The 6,127-nt window shown below is 48.0% G+C and overlaps 1 pseudogene; it reads right to left on the bottom strand.

Moving 5' to 3' along the window:
- Positions 1-662: 662 nt before the first annotated feature.
- On the bottom strand, positions 663-1,450 carry LOC115067282 (annotated as a pseudogene).
- Positions 1,451-6,127: the final 4,677 nt, after the last annotated feature.

Genomic DNA, 6,127 nt, shown 5'->3' with positions numbered 1-6,127 from the left:
TGAATGTCTGGAGTATAAGTCAGAGCTCTACAGATCTACCCCCTCACCCACCACCTGCCCCTTCCCATCTCCCCCTCTTCTCCCCTTTGTCTCCTCTTCTCGCCTTCTTCCCACATCTATTTCAACACTCAGAGGTATTTGTTATCAGAAAACTTATTTAGAGATACCACTAGTTAGAAATGTGAAAAATATTATATAGATGTATCTCAACTAAATAAATGTAAAATTTTACAACTGGGTAAAAAATGGCTTAAGGAAAGATAAAATTGTATTTTAGTATAAATACAGTGGAGATTGAGTATAGACTCCAAAAAACTGAAGCTAAGATCTTGCAGAGATGTCCTCATACCATGTTCACAGCAACACAGGTTGGCCTGGAACACACAGCATGGGAACAACCTGCATCCATCGACAGATGAGCCGACAAACACATAGGCAACCCATGGTTGAACCTTGAGGACATTACACTGCGTAAGACAAGCCAATGAAAACAGGGCACACCCTCACTGCGTGATTCCTCCGAACTCACAAAATGGAATGATGGGTGCCTGCTGGGGAGGGGCACAGGGAGTCAGAATTTGATGGAGATTGAGTTTCATTTTTATATGAGTTCTGTGGGCAGATGGTGGCGATAGCTGCACAGCCATGTGGATGTGCACCCACTACTGAACTGTAGGCCCAGAAATGGTTAGAGTGGTAAACTGGATGTTCAGTCTATTTTACCACAGTTTTCAAAATCTAGTGAAGGAACAACTTACCATTTTGGAAATGGTTCACCCTGTATCCTGCATGCCTTCCTGCATGCCTCCTTCATTTTGGAATTCTGGGTGTTCCACTGTAGTCATGTTTTTCTTTGTTTTTTCTTTTTTTTTTTTTTCTAAAAGAATTTTTATTCCTTTTTTAAAACCTCTTGCTTTCTTGTCACCTTTGGAGCAGTATTTTCTGGGCTGCCTTCTGGTCTGTGGTTTCTGGCCAGGGGCCTTCTGGGCTGTGGCCTTCTTGCCTGGACCTACCACCTTTTGGGCGGGGATTTTAGCTTTAACAGTAGCAGCAATAGTAACTGCAATGCAGCCTTAGCAACAGGGGCTTTTCTGGGAGAAGCTTTCAGGGCAGCTGCCCTTTGAAGTTTCTTGACTTTCTTGATTATTCTCTTCCTCATTTTCTTTACCTTGGTGACTTTGAAATGACTAAAATCTGTCCTCCTCATTTTCCTTTCTCTGGCATCAGTCTTCTTGGTCCATCTTGTGGCTGCCCACTCACATTTTCAGTGTGTGGGGAACTGAGGATGAAGTCAGTCAGCTGCATGCATTTGAAGAGCATGGCCTGTCCCCTCATCCCACCAAAACCCTATACTGCTCAGTAACATCTACAGTCACTACCACTTTTTAGCATGAGGCCCAAGGGAGATGTAGGCTACCAGGCCAACCTCCATGAAGTGCCTGAATACCATATGGGTGGCTAGAAGACTGAGTCTTACTCTGTAGCTAAAGCTGACCTTAAACTTTGCCCAGTGGAAAGTGAGGGCAGAGAGATGTTCATCAAGCTCTGTTTGTTCCCTCTGGAGGCTCTCATTGGTCCATGGTGATTGTCAGAGGGGCAGAAGTTTAAATAGTCCCCTGAGCACTGATTTCAAACTCCCAGTACCCTGCACACTCTGGATTGGGTACTGGGGTCTGAATGGAGAATGATTGACCCACATTCCTTAAACCAAAATAAATGCTTAATCAACTAAAAAATTTATCAAACTAAAAAATTTAAAAGGTCAGACATAGTGATACATGCCTTTAATCCTAGCACCCAGGAGGCAGAGGCAGGCAGATCTCTGTGAGATGAAGGCCAGCCTGGTCTACATAGTGAGTTCCAGGCCAGCTGGGGATACAGGAAGACCCTGCCTCAAAAAACAATCAACCAATCAAACAACAGCAGCAGCAACAACAACAACAACATAACAAACCCATACTAAACTACTCAAGAAATAGTACTACTCAAGTATTTTCACTGAAATGTTATTTTTAAAAAAAAGTTTATAAACTTTATGGCTTCTGTGTGTAATCTTAGTACGTGGGAGGCAGAGGCCGGTGGATTGCCTCAAGTTCTAGGTCAACCAGGCCTACATACTGATACCCTGACTCAAAAAAATCCCAAACCCAAATCCAAACTTTTAAGTCAAAGCCCCTTTGACACTGGTAAAGTTTGCCTCTGTAAGACTTCTAGGCAAGGTCAGAACTCAGTGAAACCTCCTCAGTTCACAACGAAGACTCACATGTGAATCATTTGTGTACACCTCTGGAGGCACCTACTTGTCCCTCCTGAGCAGGTTTGTCCCTGAAGCTGACTCTTTGAAACCTCATGAGAAATCTGTTTCCAGCCAGTTTTGGAGCCTTGAAAGACTTGGGTCACAGAGGTCTGGAGGCCAAGAGCCTGCCTGTGTCTTGCTGCTTCCTTAGGCCCAGTGGGAGGGAGACCCCAGTTCATTTGGACTCTGAGGATCAGTCGAGGAGCCCTCCCCTGGGGTTCTGCAGGAAGTTTGCCCATTGTTTCCAGGTGTGGCGGTCCTTCTGCCCTGGCCCAACCCATGGGGCTCAGGAGGATGGTAGCTCCTCCCATTGGGTGTTTGGAGCGGTCCCAGAACCATGCATCTTCCAGCAGTGGAAATCGCTCAGGGCTCCTGTTCTGCTGTCGCCCACAGGATGGCAGCCCGAGCGCTGTAGGAGAGAGTAAGAGTGTCGGTTAATTTCACAGAAAATTAGAGCCAGTAATGCTGTTTCCAATTTGAAAACAGAAGTCTGAGGCCGTCTCTAGAGACGGCTTGTCTTCACCATCCCGGCTGCCACGGGAAAAGAAAGTGTGGCTGACAGTGGGCAGCCCCAGGGCTGGCGTGGATTTGTACTTTTTCTGGCCTGTCAACATTCTGCATCTGTAGGGGCCTACCTCAGGAAGCCTGGACCCACGTTGGCCAAATTCATATCCAAGAGCCAGCTCCCTTCCTGAAGATGTCTCTGGCCATCTGCTTCGGCTACTGAGTGCTGCGTCTTGACCTGATCAAGTCTCACTGCCTCAGCGCTGGTTGGCTGGAGTTGGGATCTGGGGCTTTCTCTTCTCGGCAGCGCAGGTTTGATACAAGCCTCCAACGGCAGCTTCTACTCTGTTCCTGAAAAGGAGCAATAGACGCCATCGTAGTCACCCTTGGCGGTGACAGCACCCAGAAGACGCCATCGTAGTCACCCTTGGTGGTGACAGCACCCAGAGTGGTGATTTAACCCTATTCTGCATTTTTGAGGATCAAGAATGCCACCCCCACACCTCCCAGTGCACTGAAGGGAGAGGCCTTTTGGGGATCTGGTGGGCACTACCCAATGGATAGCTCTTTCAGAATCTTTACCAGTGCTGGGAAGGGTGGGGGGGGGCGGTGAGGGATAGAGCCAGCTTCCTAGAAAGCCCAAGTTGCCACTGATTTTGTGGGCTAGAGGTGCCTGTAAGCAATGTCCAGTGGCCAATCTCCAACAGGAAATAATCTTTTTGGAGCTGACCTGAGCATGGAAAGACAGCAAGGTGATTCTGGAGGCCGAGAGAGGCTAAGGTGGCTGTCTGTCTCTGCCATGTTCCTTAACCATGCACAACTGACATACTGTTGAACTTACAGATTTGTCCTCTCTGGCTTGTGTACTTGCTCTTTGGAGCAATGAGGGCCCATATTGGTACAACTACTCCCCAGGTATGGGAGACTGGGTGTTGGGTGCCTGGCAAAGTAGGCCAATGACATCCATTAGCTCTAAAAATCACAGTGGAGCATTCCCAACTTTTTAGGCAGGAGACACTGTGGTTCCTAGTGGGTCCCTTCAGTCTATGCTGGAGGTGGAGGAAGGGCAAGTCTTATTGGAAGGAGGTGGCAGGGCCGCTTAACCCAGATGCAGCTTAGCTGAGCAGTGGGAAAAGGCCCCTGCTATATGAGGGGGCAGTAAGTGGGGCCTTGTGTGTAGCTCTGTCTTCTGGCCCTGCCGCCGTAGGAGACTCGAGAAGTCTTTTGTCCTTGTTGGGAGAGGAAGTGGTCACATAGGCTATGGCTTTAGATCACAGTGGTTTCCCTAACTGAGCCTTTCCATCTGTGGGGCCACTCTTACTTTACCAAAGAAGGGGATGCCATTCACAAGGTACTATGTGAGTGGGGAGACCCACGACCCACAAACCTCAGTCTTGTAGGCCCCAGCCTTTGGGTAGGATTTGGCCTGGGGTAGGGGACAAGGGACTCAGTCTGCAGATTGATACTTTCTGAAGACTGACATGGCAACAGTCTGTCCCATTTGGGGATAATAAGGATACTTGCACCCTAATTAAAAGGGAAAAGATATATGGTGAGCTGTGGGTGTCTGTCAAAGCAGGGAAGGTGCCACAGCATCTGTTTTCCCCACAGAGTACTGGGGAGGAGCAGCCCGTGAGTAGAGGTATGAGCGAGTGGAGGTGAACATAGGGAGGGGGCATTGGAAATGTGGTAGAGCTGGGCAGTGGGACTGGTAGAGAGCTCTAGGGAAGATGACAATAAATGATGGGCCCTGAAATAGTTCCTAGGGTAGTTAAAGGGAGGGGCTAATGGGCACAGGGACAGGGTCCCTCTTTCCTGCCTTCCCCTCCCAAATGAACTGTTTTATTCAGCAATGGGTGGTCTGGAATTTAGGGAAGCTCTGGACTGAGGAGGGCATAGTCCTGGTTTGGTATCTGAGTTGTCAGTGAGTACTTGCTAAGGGATAGTAGGGCAAGCCAGGCAGGGCCACCAAGGTAAGAGTTCCAGGCCCAGCTCTGCAGCTGGATCTAGCCCAACAGCCAGAGAAAGAGCTCTCAGGGCTGTTTACAGGAGATGACAGCCTCTGAAATAGTGTCTCTGGTCCTGGGAACTCATGCTGTCACACAAATGTCCCAGTTGCACATGTAGGGAAATTATAACATAGATATCTTAATTTCCTTTAAAAATTTTTTTTGATAGTTTGACCATCTTCCTCTTGCTTATAATGCTCATTTTGGCTTGCAAAATTTAAGCAGGATAACAGCGAAGAAAATGATTGCTTCTGCTCACAAAATGGTAGAACTTCTGACCATCAGCTTACTGAACACTGGAAACCACACATGGCTTCATGCTGCCCAAACCTCACGGGCAGGATCAGTAGGGTCAGACCTGGAGATTCACTGCACCACACACTTCCCAAGACCGTATGCTGGACAACCAGAAGCAGCACAAAGGCTACTTGGATCCACATGTTCCCTGGGGTATCTCCCTATCCCCTGGGGGTATCCACATATTGCTCTGGGATCCATTTGTTCTCCAGGGATTTATCTTTTGGGGTATCCACCTATTCCCTGAAGACCCACGTATTCCAAGATGATTTCACCTTTTCCCCAGGGATTCACTTATTCCCTGGAGATTCAGCTAGTCCTAGGGGATCATATCTGTTTTTCAGGAATCTGCCTGTTTCCTTGGAATCCATCTATTCTCTAGATCTACCTATTCCCTGGGAAACCTATATCCTGTGGATCCACCTATTCCCATGGGATCCTACCTGTTCTCTGGGATACCCTGTCTCCTGGGAATCCACCATTCCCTGGGGAATTATTGTCTGGACCTCCCTTCATGTGCATCCTCTCATTGGTTCCTCCCTGCAGCCTGGTGCCCCCTGAGTGAAATAAGGAAAATGACAAGCTCATAGTTATCCTTTTCTGGGTAGAGTGTGGCTTCTTCTTCACAAGCATGCAGAGACATGTCGGTGTTATTACCTGTCTCCACATCTCATGGACCCAATGTGGAGCTGACTCATCCCATGTTTCCTAAACAAAAAAGGCTGTGGAGCTTGTGTTACAGTAGCCCTGGGAATGGGCATTGATCAGGGAGTATTGGAGATTGTCCCTGTTAGTCACCTCAGCACCATTAAAACCTAATCAACCTCACCCTCATTCTCTGGCCTTTCATACAGGGTCCATGTGGTGACTAATCTTGAGTCTCAATTTGAAGGCTCTAGAGTCACTTAGGAGACAAGCCTCTGGCATGCCTGTGAGGGACTATCTAGATTAGGGTAATTGAGGTGGGAAGACCCACCTTCTCTATGGGAGGTAATATTCCATGGGGCTAGTGACCCCAGAT

Source organism: Nannospalax galili, unplaced genomic scaffold, assembly GCF_000622305.1.
Source record: "Nannospalax galili isolate Female #2095 unplaced genomic scaffold, S.galili_v1.0 scaffold243, whole genome shotgun sequence".
NCBI classification, from domain to species: Eukaryota; Metazoa; Chordata; class Mammalia; order Rodentia; family Spalacidae; genus Nannospalax; species Nannospalax galili.
Note: the sequence above shows the minus strand (reverse complement) of the source record. Positions and strands in the feature narration are given on the sequence as shown.